At 46.5% G+C, this 15,540-nt stretch overlaps 1 protein-coding gene across 1 annotated transcript in view; it reads left to right on the top strand.

Annotated features, from left to right (window-relative positions):
- Positions 1–9,299: 9,299 nt before the first annotated feature.
- The window catches only part of DENND4C (DENN domain containing 4C), an 87,144-nt gene continuing 80,903 nt past the window's right edge, over positions 9,300–15,540 (top strand). Inside the window, exon 1 of the mRNA XM_081893662.1 lies at positions 9,300–9,466. The gene's annotated coding sequence lies outside the window, so the exon portion shown is untranslated. The remainder of the gene's footprint in view (positions 9,467–15,540) is intronic.

Genomic DNA, 15,540 nt, shown 5'->3' with positions numbered 1-15,540 from the left:
CCCGTTGCCTGGGGGATCCCGGCCACGTCAGAGCCCGGCCAGCCAATCCACTGCCCGGGGGGAACGTGGCCAGAGCTGTTTAAACTGAAGAGCGAGCCGGAGGACTTCCTCTTTGGCTCGCTTTCTCAGTAACCCACCCTGCCTCCCTATTTGCAGGTTAGGCACTGGCTTTGCTATGGACTACGGTTGGTCGCCTTGGTTGTCCGAGGGGCCTGGTAGGAATTTTTCTTTTTTATATATATTGAATATTTATTAAAATTTTCAATAATAATACAATAAAAAAAGAAACAAAAATACAAAAAGAAAAATAATTAAAAACACACAAAGTTTCCATTACTTATTTTCATTAACTTATTTCCCGGACCTCCTCATACCTCCCTTTTTTGTATTCCAATTCAAATTGTTAGTTCAGCAAATCCTTACCAATAGATTTTTACCTTTTTCTAAACCTTTTTTCCCCTTCATATTCTCTTAAAGCATTACAGCTGGAAACCACTTAGTTTCTATCCAACATCATTCTAACATTCCTTAATTTGGCAATATTTCTGTAAATAGTCTTTAAATTTCTTCCAATCTTCTTCCGCCGACTCTTCTCCCTGGTCCCGGATTCTGCCAGTCATTTCTGCCAATCCCATATAGTCCATCACCTTCATCTGCCATTCTTCCAGGGTGGGTAGATATACCCACCCTGGAATTTTTCCACTTGGCAAATTGGCACTGGCCACTTGGTTTTCCCCTACCTCGTAGCAATCGTCACAACTTTCTTAGGGTTGCGGTTAGGCATTGTTTGACCTTGTGTGGAGGAAGGGAGGTGTGGCCACCACCTGCCCCTCCAAGCTTAAGGGTATTCCATTAAAGGAATCCGGGGGTGTAGATCTAGTCTGAAGCCCGGCTGTGGGCTAGGGCCTTGACATGACCCCAACGGAAACACCAGGGGGAGCTTGAGTTGGTTCGCATTGACAGGGCTCCCCCTATCTGTGGCTTACCCTTACTGGACTTCCTGCACAATGGGCAGGAGTCAGATATAGTCGGGTCCAATCAGTGCCTAAGTCAATACCGCTCACATTCTGTAATTTCAATAAAGTTGTGGCCCAAAATTTGCCCAATAACATAAACCTAATATCCGTGTCCTTGTGTGAGTTATTTCCAACGAGGGGGTGGCTGCGGGGTCTCGACACGCAACTGAGCTACGTGATCATGGTAGCTTTTTAGCCTGTGCACGAACGGCAAAAGTGACACTTGTGCTGAGCTCATGAGTATTCCACCCAGCAGACCTCCAAACGTGGACGCTAGTTCTCTTTTGAACAAGCGTCACGTACATAAGCAGCCCACAGGAAATAACAGCCTAGAGATCAAAGGCAGACAAACACAGACCATTTCAAGAGTGCTTTTTCCGTGGTACAGTGAGTGACGCCGCAGAGCTTAAGGTAGATGAATATGGATCGATTTAACACCCCGGGCAGCCCACAGCAAACGACTCTTTAGAGATTAAAGCCAGATAAATGTGCACAAGTCAAATTGCTTTCTTGTGTTTGTTGTTTGAATACGGCACACCCAGGTCCATAGTCCAATGAACTAAAGCTGTTGCCTTTTTAGTTCATGCATAAAAGGCTGGATAGAAAAGGATTTGCTTTTCTCCGTGCTTCAGGGCCACCTGCAAAACTGAGACACCTTTCAGAATTCTATCGTTTTCATTTTTGGTTTGGGGCAAGAAAATGAAGTGTAACTCATCCATGCACAAACGGAATCTAGTTCTTCATCCTAAGGGAGTTCCAAGTTTCCTGTTGCGGGGGCGGAGGAAGGGAATAAAATTGACCATCTTGCTCAGCTGTAATCCTATACACATTTACCTTAGACTAAGTTCTATTGAACTCAATAGGTTATAGCAAGAAGTTGCTTACATCAGTTCCTATAGTTCCTAAGGGTCAGATGAGATGTGGAAATGGCCAGCTTGTCTTGGCCTAAACTGGGTCCCAGTAAAGTGGGGGTTGGGGGGGTGAGGAGAGAAGATTTAAGGTAGAGAAGGGATGGGAAGAAGGGGTTAAAACAGGCATGTCCAAAGTCCATTTCGGTGGCGTAATCCGGCCCGCCGGTCGGTTTAATCCGGTCCCTGTGGCAGTTTACTTCCTGAGGTAAAATCCTAAAGAAACTTCCACAACTTCAATCCTAATAAAAGCTCAACAACTTCCAAAAAAAGGTCAAAGGTCAACAACTTTGGTCAGCCCTCATAGCCCTTCACTTCATCAAATCTGGCCCTCTTTGAAAAAAGTTTGGACACCACCGCATCACCTGCAAGTCTTTGGGTCTTGTTTATTAGTATCTGCATTTATATATATATATATATTTAAATGATATTTGATATGATATTTATTAGAAGTTTTAGTATCTGCATTTATAGAAAGCATTGGCTGGGTGGGGGGATAGCTGTGCAGCCTGCATTCGCTCCAAAAGACGCACACACATTTCCCCTTACTTATAAGGATGGAAAAAGTGAGTCTTATAGAGGAAAAAATACGGTACTTGCCTTCCATGCTTGCTGTGTGTGTACCTGCCCTGTGGATGACCTGCCTCCCTGACAGCTCCTTGACAGGCTGCACAGTGAGATGTTCTCTTTTCTGACACCATATTCTGCGTTCATTGCACAACTAAAGTGTCAGCTAAAGTGGGCGTGACCATTGCATGACAAGTGGCTCCTCCACTTCCCTTGGAGCCAAACACTTCTTGGAACCACTGCTCAAATCATTTTGTGGTGATGGGGCAAATATTGGACCGTGCTGACATTTGGGTATTTTGTAATTACATGAAGGACGCTACACCAATCCACTCACTCAGATTAACAAGACACCAGTTTGGCCAGGGAACTCGTTCCATGGTAATATTATTAGTCCTGCAGGGGACATGGGTAGCACTGTGGTCTAAACCACTGAGCCTCTTGGGCTTGCCGATCAGAAGGTCGGCGGTTCGAATCCCCATGATGGAGTGAGCTCCCATTGCTCTGTCCCAGCTCCTGCCAACCTAGCAGTTCAAAACACACCAGTGCAAGTGGATAAATAGGTACTGCTGCAGTGGGAAGGTAAATGGCGTTTCCATGCACTCTGGTTTCCATCATGCGCCAGAAGCGGTTTAGTCCTGCTGGCCACATGACCCGGAAAGCTGTCTGTGGACAAACACCAGCTCCCTTGGCCTGAAAAGTGAGATGAGCTCCACACCCGACAGTCACCTTTGAGTGGACTTAACCATCTAGGGGTCTTTACTGTTTACCTTTTTATAACTGTCCTAGGCAAGAACAACCATTTCAACGGGTGGAGAGGTGCTATGCAGCTAATCCTTTGGACAAGGGCTCAACAGTTAAGACTTCTAGATGTGGCCTAGTAAGACCTTGTTCACATGTGCTACTCTAAGTCAACCAAAACACAGGCTGCAAACTGAAACAACCAAATATTGCTGGGGCACATCATATGCCACCCATTGCTCTTATTACTCTGCTTTAATAATAAATGCTTTAATAATAATACTATTTTCTCACTGCCCAGTGCCTGAAGTGGAGATTTTAATCTGTTTTAGAAATTGTGAGATTCATATATTGCTATACCCCATATGACCAATTTGCATGCAATGCCTGATATTAATAGCTTCAAAGTTAGCACATTTTTTCATACCCCGCCCGGCCTTGTCCTTTGTGGTTAGGGGTGGGGTTTGTGTAACTTGAAATGTGATCACATGGCCTGCGTTTAACCTAATTGTCTCCTCCAGCTGTCTCCCTTTATCTTAACAGTTTTTTGTGTGTGTGTGTGTGTTTTAAACCCACTACTGTTAGCAGGCAATGGAATGAACTATCTACAAAAACATGCCTTGCCCAGGGACATCAAATCTCCCTCCCCCGCCACGATTTTATTTTATTTTCTCCCTTTGAACATGCAGCCCAAATGTGAGGCTATTGTGTAACTTGGAAGCTTGCATGCTGCTGTTTGAACCCTATCTGCTCCAAATAAAAGATATCCGTCCACTTGCTTAATATTCTCTGCTTTGAGGGGCCCACCGAAAGGGAAAAACAGGTTTCGATTTGTAACGTAATGAGCAGGAAGGAAGGTAATACAACAGCAAGGGGCAAACAGAGCCCTAGGTTTTCTAAGGTTGCCCTTGAACATCCGTAACACAGTCGATTCGGTTTATTTACTCGAACTGGAAGAGATGAAAGTCTCTGTTATCCTAAATAAGATACGAGAATACAGCGAGCTGTCAATTTGCTCTACTAGCGGGAGGTACAATCAGGGGCAGTAATATTTTTGTTTAACTGAAAGCTCACAGTGCCATAGCCTTAAAATTACAAAGCACCTCATATTTTACCAAGCTAACCACCACTCAGGAAGGAGTGCATACATATTACAGTGGTACCTTGGGTTACATACGCTTCAGGTTACATACGCTTCAGGTTACATACGCTTCAGGTTACAGACGCTGCTAACCCAGAAGTAGTGCTTCAGGTTAAGAACTTTACTTCAGGATGAGAACAGAAATTGTGCTCTGGTGGCGCAGCAGCAGAAGGAGGCCCCATTAGCTAAGGTGGTGCTTCAGGTTAAGAACAGTTTCAGGTTAAGTACGGACCTCCGGAACTTAACCCGAGGTACCACTGTATCCCCTTAAATCACATTCTACCGCTCTATGAATTCTGGTCACTTGAGTTTACCTCTCAAAAAGCAATGGCGTAGCGTGGGTTGTCAGCACCCGGGGCAAGGCAAGTAATTTGCACCCCCTAACCCGTGGATTTGCGCCCCCTAACCCTAACCCCCAGATGTTGCGCCCGGTGCGGCCGGCCCCCCCTGCACCCCCCACGCTACGCCACTGTCAAAAAGTCATGGGCGTAGACAGGGGCGGCAGCTGTCACCCCCAAAACAAGTAAAAAAATACAAACACCACCATCTCCCTCCCTAGAGAGCATTTCCCCAGAAAAAGTCAGTGCCTGCTTTTGTCACACAAATGCATGTAGCCTATCATTTCATCCTTCATTATAATGTGCGAGCCGTTTTCTGCAGAACATCAGAATTCAGGATACCGCAGTCTGACCGGCCATCTCTCTTGCTCAGCAATGCACTTGTCCCCTGGAACGGCCATTCAGTCCTTTGCAGAGAATAAAGACCTGGCTAAGGTCAACAATGACAAGGGAACATCTCCATGGGCTTTGCTTACTGAGTGCACACAGAAAAACTGCATGGGGGGGAGGGATTTAAGAAGTGCGGAAAAGGTTTGCATCAAATCCGAGAAAACTTGGTTTGGTTTAGATTTTTTTTTTCTAAAACAAGATGAAAAAGGGAGTGCTCTTTGTAATTTTGCAAAATATACACTCATTAACCACATGAAAGGTACTCCCCGGTGTTAATTTTTTGTTTAGCTTCCTAGTTTTCACATGACGGAAGGTTTAGTCGGATTTTTCTGAGCCCTTGGGGTTCAAAAGAAAGTAATTTGAAACCACTGTTGTTGAGACATTTCATTCTGAAAATGCTAGACAGAGCCAGACAGAGGATGATGACAGCTGGGGGTCCTGCCCACCCCCCCAACAGAAGTCCTGTCTGTGCCCATGCACAGAGTTACAATTCCCAGGAAACCTGAATAAGCTACAGTGCCCGTAATTTTTTGAGGGGGGAAACGTGCTTTAAAGTTACAGCGTGCACACAGCCTGACGATGCAATTCCGTGCACATCTACTTGCAAGTAAGTCCCATTGTGTTTAAGAGGTTTACTCCAACCTAGGCAAGGGTGCACTGAACTGCAGCCTGCGGGAGAAACTGGGTCTTCGGTTCATATGTTCTCATCTATCTCGATCCGATCAGGACTTATTGACTAAGCTTCCAGAAAACACAGAGGTGAGAGCCTTTCCTGTACAGTAAGTCAAGCACCCGGAAATGAGCAGTTGACACAGTCTGCTTTGTTTAAACCTAGTGCCCCATTTTGGGACCCGTGTTTGCTCTTGATTTCACTGGAAACAAGCAAATCGGAGATTTCGAGAGAAGGGTGTTGAAACCTCTGCATCAGTTCCCATAAGGTCACCCATCCGCAGTGTATTTGGGCAACAGCATTGTGTACAAAAGTTAGGGAGGGTATATTCACATTTCCTGTGGTTGGCATATATGCATCTCAGTTGAAAAGGTTCTAGCCTATAGTTTCAGGGCTCTGCAGAATCTCAGCCCCACTTTTGTTTTTTTGTTTTTCTTTTTGATGTTTACTTTTCAGGAACACTTTTTCAAAATGCCACCTCGAGGTTTACCAGATTTTCCTTCCTGCTTCTCCGCTGCAGAAGTTGAACCTGAGGTCTCATAAATGTGATGCATCTATTTTGCTAACAGCCCAGCCTCCTTCCTTTTACTCCAACAAGAAATGACGGAGAGAGCCAGGCAGTGGCTGATGGTGGTGGTTTTTTTTGAGCCACAATACTGGGATGGTATTTGACTCTGGATGTTCAGTATATTTTTGTATACGGTGTGTGTTACCTGAACGTTGGACAGATAGTGTGGCCAATGGGTGATTACTTGGCCATTTGCTCTCCGACAGTTCAACTGAACAGCCACTAAATCAGGAAAGAAAAGCAAATTCACTTGACATGTTTGAAGGCAGCCTTCGTTCTCGCAGTGTTCAGTCCAAGCCTGTGTTGGGACCCAGTCTGTTAAAAAGCTCAGTGCTTCAGAGGCTGAAAATAAATTTGTCATTTATCACGTTGGTCAAGGAGGCCTACGGACAATGATTGGCAGAATTCCAGGGGAGATGAAGGAAATGCCGGAATGAACGACAATGTAGTTTTTAAGGACAAAACAGGTTGCAGTTGTGCTAATTTTTCCAGACCAGAGTCTTTCAAACATTCAAAAAAGATATTCAAAATATCAGCCGGCGAGTATGCCACATTCTGATTCAAGACAGCTGTCTAAAAATAGGGACAACTCAGCCAGGTGTAGGGCCAAACTTCAAAGGGAAACCTATGTTTTCTCTTCATGATGTTAATGTTCGGGGCAGGGAGCATTGCAGGGAGAATTTGGAGGTGCCAGTAGCACAGCAGTCAGGGGGTAGATTTATTCACAAGGGAAGAGAAAGATTGTCTCTTTTGGTAGATGGATCCACTACCAGATAGAAGACTGACAGACCCTCCAGGTGTCCCTATTTTCCAGGGATAGTCCTGGATTTACAAAGGCATCCTGGTTTCTATTTGATCCCGCTTTTCATTAGGACACCTCTATTTTAATTGGAGAAATGTTGGAGGGTATGGATCGAGGACAATCATAAAGAGTCTAAAGAGACTTTTCGCCCACATATAGAAGAGCAGATATTGTATTCTCTGATAATGGACCACAGTGTGCATTTCAGAACATTCCAAAAGCAGCGGGGATCTGATCATCAGACATCTTCACCTGCCTATCCCCAAAGCAATAGGGAAACTGAATTAGCTGTCAAAATAGCAAAGACAATTTTGGCCAAAGCCAGAAAAGCAGGTACTTCTGGACTATCAGAACACACTTTCACAATGGGATGCGAGTCCAATCCATATGTTCATGATGCTTTGGGCCAGTTGTAAAGAATATTCAACTTTCATTTATCATTGCACAATTCAGCCAGCCAATTCTAGGATTACAGAGCACATCAGGATTCTTCCTCAATGCAACGACCGCTGTCTTTTTAGTCTTGCTTCTCCTGAGCCATATGAGAGGCAAATGTTGTGCTTTGCGGTGGAGCATGGCGATTGCGAACTCAAATGTGTCGGATGTCTTGTGATTTCTGTGCAGCACAAAGTGCTGATATTGTGAAAAAAAGTTGCAGCCCTTCTGGGGAAAAAATATTGCGAAAGAGTTTTGTAATGGCCGGACCTGAAAGCCTCAATGTCACTCAAAGCCTCAATGACACACTGGGCAATAGATATAGGACACGATATAAATTCTAACCTCTAGGGAAAACTCTGGAAAAGTGACTTGATGTTTACAGCATGTTATTATTTGAAGGAGAATTACCTTAAAATAATCCACAGGTGGTATTGAACGCCAAGTGGGCTTGTTAAGATGTATAAGACTGAATCAGATAAGTGCTGGTGATGCAAAGAGGTGGAAGGAACGTTCTTTCATATGTGGTGGACTTGTAAAAGGGTAAAAGAGTACAGTATTGGGAAATGATCCATAATGAATTGGGCGAAAAAATGTTTAAACGTACTTTCCCCACAAAACCAGAGTCCTTTCTGTTGGGGATAATTCAGACTGAAATCCCCAGGTGTCAAAAAAGGTTATTTATGTATGCTGCAACTGCGGCCTGTGTTTTGTTAGCCCCAAAATGGAAAATGAGCAAGGTCCCAACCAAAGAATAATGGCAACTTAAGTTGACAGAATTGACACTTTCCAAAGTTACACGTTCAGTTGGATTTGTGGCGCTGCAGAGGGGTTGTTTTGTGCTTGTTGGTGCAGCACTTTGGTTTTTTGGATGTTGAGCGATAGGCCAAGCTTTCCGTAAGCTTCTGCAAAGATATTTAGGATGGTTTGGAGGTCATCCTCTGAGCGGGCACACACCACGTTGTCATCAGCCTATTGAAGCTCTATGACGGAAGTTACGGTAACCTTACTCTTTGCTTTCAGCCTGCTCAGAATAAAGAGCTTTCCATCTGTTCTATACTGTATACGATTTCTACTCCGGTGGGGAGTTTCCCTTCGACAAAGTGTAGGATCATGGCAATGAAAACAATGAGCAGAGTTGGGGCAATAACACAAACCTGTTTAACACCTGATCTCATTGTGAATGGCTTTGTGTCCCACCACACCCCAAGCACAACTCTGCTCCGGAGAACCCAGATCCGGCGTTTAGCTCGCTCGCTCTTCCCCTCCTTCCCCGCTGCTCGCTTACGCGCGGCCAAGGAGAATGATGGCCACTCGCCACCCGCCAAAGGAAACCTTCCCAGTAGGGCAGCCTCTTCTTGCGCACGTTTGCCGGGGCCGCGGGGGGGGGGATTTCCTGCCGCATTCCGCCCCCCGCCCTCCCCAGCCAGCCGGTAAACGTGCGTAACGGGACGGCGAGCGCACAGTGGCCAAGGCGAGCGCCAGAGCGCACAGGGAGCGCAGCCCCGGCGCTTCGACGGCGCGCCCGTGCCCGGGAAAGGCTCCTCCTGCCCTCGCCCTGAGCGGAGGCGACGTTCGGGCGGCGGAGAGTCCTCCCAGCTGCCGTTAGAGGAGCCAGAGCTCTTCAGCGCCTCCTTGCGAAGCGCCGGCTGCTTAAGGAGCGCCTGCGCTCCCTTTCGCCCTCTTTCCTCCTCCTCCTGGGCGGGCCTCGGATCCGCCTCCAGCCGCTGGCGGGGCCGAAAGGAACATGGTGGCCGCTTCCTCCCTCGCCAGCAACAGCGACGTTTCGGCTTGCTCGTGAGGCGGCGCCGGAGCGAGCCAGGCCGCGAGGGAGTCTCTGCGCCCGAGGCGACGACGGACGGGGAGCCCCGCGTCTGGCCAGCGCCGCCGGTGAGGCGGGGCGAGGAGAGCGCGGGGGGCCGGGTGGGGAGGGCAGGCTGACAGGCGGACGAGAGCTCGGCCGCTTCCCGGGGCGCTTCCTCGGTTAGGAGACCCCCTTAGCTCGCCCTCTAAGAGGCTCGTTTTGGAGAGGGTGGCGGGGAGAGAGAGCGCGCGCGCAACCCGGCCAGGGCGAATGCAGAGTCGAGGTCGTGGGGCTGGCTGTTTCGCCCCCCACGCACTTCCCCGGCAGCAGCAGCAGCCCTTTCCCCTCCCCATGGCATTGGGGCAAGTTGGGGGTGAGTGGGAAGGAAGGCTGGAAAGAGCAGGAAGGAGAGAGAGGGGGGGGCGCGTGGGAATTGCGCCCGGGCCCGGAGAGGGTCGAGGCGGCCTCTCCAAAGCGAGGGCTGCCCTCTTTTGTATAGGGTTTGGGAAGCGGAGGGCGTCCGGCGGCAGCCCTCCTGATGTGGGGTTGGGAGGGGTGGCGGGGAAAAGAGTCTCGCGCGCTGTTCTACTCGCTCCGCGTTTCCTCCTGGGAATGGCTGTCTCCTCCTCCTCCTCGCCGCGCATGTCCTCACCTGCCCAAGGTGTGCTGGGCGGCGTTCGCTTGCAGGTGGGGATGGGGAGGCAGCAGCTTGTCGCGGGGAAGAAGGCGGCCCCACAGGGCCCCATCCTTTCTTGCTGAGCATCGGGGAAGATGTGCCGCTTGTTGTCACATCTGCTGCGCATGCAGCGGAAACCGGAAGCCTACACACCTGTGCGCGCCTTGTTGTCATTTTGCTGTCTATAGGACAGCCCCTCCAAGTGCCCCTGTTTTCCAGGGACAGTCCCGGATTTACAGACGCCGTCCCAGTTTCTGGTTTCACTCCAGAATGTTACTGGAGAAATGTTGGCGTGTATGGGGTTATGCGACCCCGGAGCCAAGGAGATAAGTAACCATGAAAAGACATTTGAAGGCAGCCCTGTAGAAGGAGGTTTTTGATGCTTAATGTTTTATTATGTTTTTATATATGTTGGAAGCTGCCCAGAGTGTCTGGAGCAATATTATTATTATTATTATTATGGAATAGTATGTCCCTATTTTCATCACCAAAATGTTGGAGGGTATGCTGCGAAGAGTAGCTTGCTTGTTAGGTGGTGGTTTTTACAAGGCAGTTTCTTCTTGAGATCATCAGTCATCAGTCTTGAGGAAAGTGGTAGCGAGCTGCTTTCACTGGGCATTGCTATGTTTAGCAATGATATTTCCAACGTGTTTCAGCAATAGTTTCAATTTTTCATTATCGGTGTGAGGAAGCCATTATAACTGAATTGCTGGTGGGGAAAAAATCCTGCTTAGTATTTGCTCCGAATGTTCCCTCTCTGTGTCCCTGCCCCCAACTTTTGGCTTTCTCTGTGCCTGGCAGATGGAGGATTAGTTAGTTGAAAGGGCCCCCTTGGATGCCAGCACAAAGGAGATATATTCTGCAGGTGCTGAGGTAACTTTCTACCTGATCTGCTTTTCCCCTGCCAACTCCTCTCTTGAGTTCCTGTGTGATTCGCCGTAACTCTAGAAGGAAATTGTGTAAGAAATCCTAAACATTATTTCTCAGGAAAGAGTAGAAATAAGCCAGTTGCTGTGATGTGTCATGATGTCTGTTGCTATGTGAGCTGAGTTCTGTAGTGTTTTGACAAAAAAATAAAAATAAAATGGCAGCAATTCATGAGTAATTATTCAGGCAGTTTTCAGTTTCTGTTTACCTGTGTTTGGGGACCTGGCTCCAAGAGCTAATATTATTAAGTGGACTTACCAGTATCTTCCAGCCATGCTGGTGGTGTTGTGCAATATTCCGGTTCAATTTTTGTGTTTGGTACATAACACTTTTGTGTATGTAACGCTGCTCAGTACGATTCTGGATGTGCTGTTTTGCTGCCTTTATAGGTTGAAAGCAAATAAAGAAATGTGATCCCTAAAGCTTTGAACTGTAAAAACATCTAGAGTTTAGTTCCATGTTTTGGTGCAGACTCTTCTCTAATAAACCAAAAGAGATATGTCTTTGCAGCAGTATCTGCTAAAAATAACTGGGCCTTGGGTAGTACAGCATCTTGACTGCGACTAGTTTGCAAACCTAGCAAGCTCGCAAACTAGTTAATAGCACTGTCTGTGTTTGTGAATAAAGAATTCTCAGTCCAAGCTGTTTGCAGTGGTACTTTACTATGCTTTAAACTAGGAATGTCCAACTGGGGGCTAAATCCTGCCCCTGGATCATCTTTAAATGGTTCCTGGTGGGCCCTGTCAGATTTTATAAATGTGCCATATTCCTAGGTGATGATGATGATGATGATTGTATATTTATTAATACCCTGACAGGGACTTAAGGTGGCTTACAGATAAAATAAGAACAGCTCAGAGCTTGGTGCTGATAATGCCAAGGTTGCAGGTTCGATCCTTGTATGGGACAGATGCCTTTTCCTCAGGGTCCCTTCCAACTCTACAGTTCTATGAAGAGCATAGAAAAAAAAATCCAATAATTAAAAAACAATTAAAGACACACACATACGATCTATGTATGATCTACAGGCAATCACAACAAAAACGGCACCAGGCCCCTCATTAAAAGCAGTCACTTCCCAAAAGCCTGTTCTTCACCTGTTGGCAGAAGGACAGCTAGGAGGGAGCTGGTCTAGATTCTCTAGGAAGAGAGCTCCAAAGTCTGGGAGCAGCCCCTAAGAAGGCATCCTGACCAAGCATGCTTGGGAGGGCGGCAGGACTGAGAGAAAGGTCTTCTCCCAAAGACCTCAGAACTCAGGTAGGTTTGTATGAGGGAATACTGTTTATCAGATAGCTTGGACCTAAGCCATATAGGGCTTTATAGGTCACAACCAGCACTTTGAATTGTGCCTGGAAACAGTCCGGGAGCTGTCTGCTCATGATAACCAGCCCTGTTCAATGGTCTGGCTGCAGCTCTTTGAGCCTGTTGAAGTTTCTGAAAGGCAGCCCCATGTAGAGTGTATTGCCATAATCTGGGCAGGATATAACCAAGGCTTCTGGCACTGGGATGCTAACTCTGCTCTCGAACCTTCATATCCATGAGTGGTTTTTCTCTCTCTTTATAGTGTGGCCTTCACCAGCTTTGGGACTCCAACTCTGTCAACCCCCAGGAGCCAGAGGGGCAACCATTTGGCAAAGGAAGCTCCTCTTGTGGCTTTTGTAGGCCCCTGATTTTTCTATTCCCTTTTGCATCCTCTTCGTCTTAAAAATGTTTTTCTTCTTCTTCTAATGACTGTCTTTTATTTTTACCTGCCGTTGCTAAAGCAATCAATTCGGTGACCTCTCTTCTCTGGAGCATCCTTGTTGACCTGCCAGGGTGAGGCCACGGGATGAGGTGGGTGCTGGAAGTCTGCTCCATCTCCCAATGACCAGATTATGTATTACCTGCCTTCCTTCTGCACCCCCAACTCTTCCCCGCTCCCCATGCAGATTTAGAAAAGGCAGTTGAATTTCTGCAAGAAGCTTGTCTGTGTTGTGTCTCTCAGAGAGTTGGCTTGCCCCACCCTAAAAGGAAAAAGGACTCCATTAAAGAAAGAGAGGGAGGGGGTCTTTCCTCCCCATCTTTCCTCTTTTCACATTCCTCCTAAAGAAATGTGGGGAGGAGCTCCTTTGGCCTTTTTGGCCCTCCTGTGGATCTGTCATGGATTCTTTCGTTGCGATTCCTGCATTGCATGGGGGTCCCTTTGTGGTGGTTGTTTAGTCGTTTAGTCGTGTCCAATTCTTCGTGACCCCCTGGACCAGAGCACACCAGGCACTCCTGTCTTCCACTGCCTCCCACAGTTTGGTCAAACTCATGCTGGTAGCTTCAAGACCACTGTCCCACCATCTCGTCCTCTGTCGTCCCCTTCTCCTTGTGCTCTCCATCTTTCTCAACATCAGGGTCTTTTCCAGGGAGTCTTCTCTTCTCATGAGGTGGCCAAAGTCTTGGAGCCTCAGCTTCACGATCTGTCCTTCCAGTGAGCACTCAGGGCTGATTTCCTTCAGAATGGATGGGTTTGATCTTCTTGCAGTCCATGGGACTCTCAAGAGTCTCCTCCAGCACCATAATTCCAAAGCGTCCCTTACAACTCTGCAATCCTATCGTTCATCTCTTCCAGCTCTAAACACGTGTCCAAATACCAGCAACCCCTGAGACAGAAAAGTTAAGCTAGGTGTGGGAAGCTTCTTATTCTCCTGAAGACCACATTACATCATGGGCGATCTTCAGGGGACCGTATGGCAGGGCTGGGAGTAGAAAGTGGGTGGAATATTGAATTACCTTTGTATAGTAGGCTGAGGGAGTCAGCCCCAGGGAGCACCTTTGAAATCTCTGCAGAGGAGAAAAAAATGCTCCTAAAAATGATGGTTGAGGTTTGTAGAGTGCCCTGCACTGTGCTTTGAAGCCCAGACAACCCATTGATCGTTGTGGCTTTAGAGAGGTTTATAGGTGCTGCAGATCAGTGGCACCTTTAGCTGCCCCATACCTGCCATTGCATGTAAGGCCAGGTGAGCAAAAGGGCTTGGCAGCCCTAATCAGGCCCACAGCGTGGAGATTCTCTCGTCCCCCCTTAACCCAAAACTTTGATAAATTGCTTTAAATAAACTGGATCTTCTGAGAATGCAAACTTTCTTCAATAGGTGCATTGTGGGTTTTGTTTTTCAAATAGTTGGTGTCAGCTGCTCACTCATGAGTTGCTGTCAAAATAAGAAACCATCGTAGACACATGATAGAAAAATAAACATATGGTTTAACAATATAATCTAGGTTGGCTGTTACGAAACACTGATTTGAAAACATAAGTAATAAGGGCTGAATGAGATGTGATGACAGTAGGTTTGAGTGTCATGTGTGGCATTTATAACAACAAAAAGTGTGCATGAATTGGGTATGCAGAGAACTTCCTATACCTCCCCTTTCCACGTGCCTTAACTCCTTTGAAATAATTTCCAATATCAGAGCTAGGGAGATAAATGTCAGGTGTGTGTGTGTGTGTTTTAGTGCTGTTAAAATCAGACATCCCGTTCTGAGAAAACGGGGCAATTCCACGTGTAAAACATACAGAACTTCCACTGTCAAATCCAGTTTAGTTGTAAATTCAGTCTGAAAGCATTGCTGTGAAAAACTCCTAAAAACAAAGGATCCCATATCCCTATAACTTGAATATATAGCTAATATATATGAGCCCAAACAAAAGCAAAAATCCCTAATCTGTGTGTTCATGGGTAGCTAGGCCAAGAAAACCAAACTAATGTACTTGTTGAAAAGGTAAACTCAAAACAAACATGGCTGAAATGGAATCCAAAGGAATCTTTGTAGCTTTTCCTTGTCTAATCCATTGATCAACTATTTTTCTTTCGCTTTAAAGGTAGCAGTGGTATTTATTGACAAAATAACATGTCGGTTCTGTCCTGCGGAAGAAGGCAGCATTAATCTCTCCCTCCCATTTTTACGGACAACGTATTTGTGGCATATGTGCCAACCCCACCGCAGTGCAAAAACCACAAGTATTTTATTTATCTCATTAAATTGTTTTGACCCCAAACAATTTGAGGGGGGTGGGGAAAATGCTGAAAGCAGCTTCCAAACATCTGTAGCAAAAAATAAATAAAAAAGCTGTGTCCTAATGTTTACAGTCTAAAATACATGACAAGGAAGAAGGGGTTGGGAAGGAGAAGGGAAGAAAACTAGCTCAGGCACCACAACCTAGCAATTCTAAAATACAGACACACTTTTACTCTCGCAAGATTGAATGTATTGCCGTCGGCTGTACTTGAGGGTTGATTCCAACAGATTCCGTACGAAAAATGCTTCTGTCCCTGTGGAGATGGCAGCACCGAATCGGTGGTGCATACCCTTCTGGCTTGCACTCTTTATAAAGACTTGAGGAATGAGGTTATCACCCCTCTTTTATTGTCCATTCCAGGTCGCCCAGCCATTACCACAGTGCCCTTTCTCTTGGCAGATCAAGATGAGCAGGTGACAGCAAAGGTTGCCAGGTTTTTAGCTGGGGCAATCAGAATAAGATCCACCATTTGACTACTGATTCAGAACCCTAAAATGTATTTTACATTTTATTGA

This window comes from Podarcis melisellensis, assembly GCF_964234715.1.
Source record: "Podarcis melisellensis genome assembly, chromosome: 17".
Taxonomy (NCBI): Eukaryota; Metazoa; Chordata; class Lepidosauria; order Squamata; family Lacertidae; genus Podarcis; species Podarcis melisellensis.
Note: the sequence above shows the minus strand (reverse complement) of the source record. Positions and strands in the feature narration are given on the sequence as shown.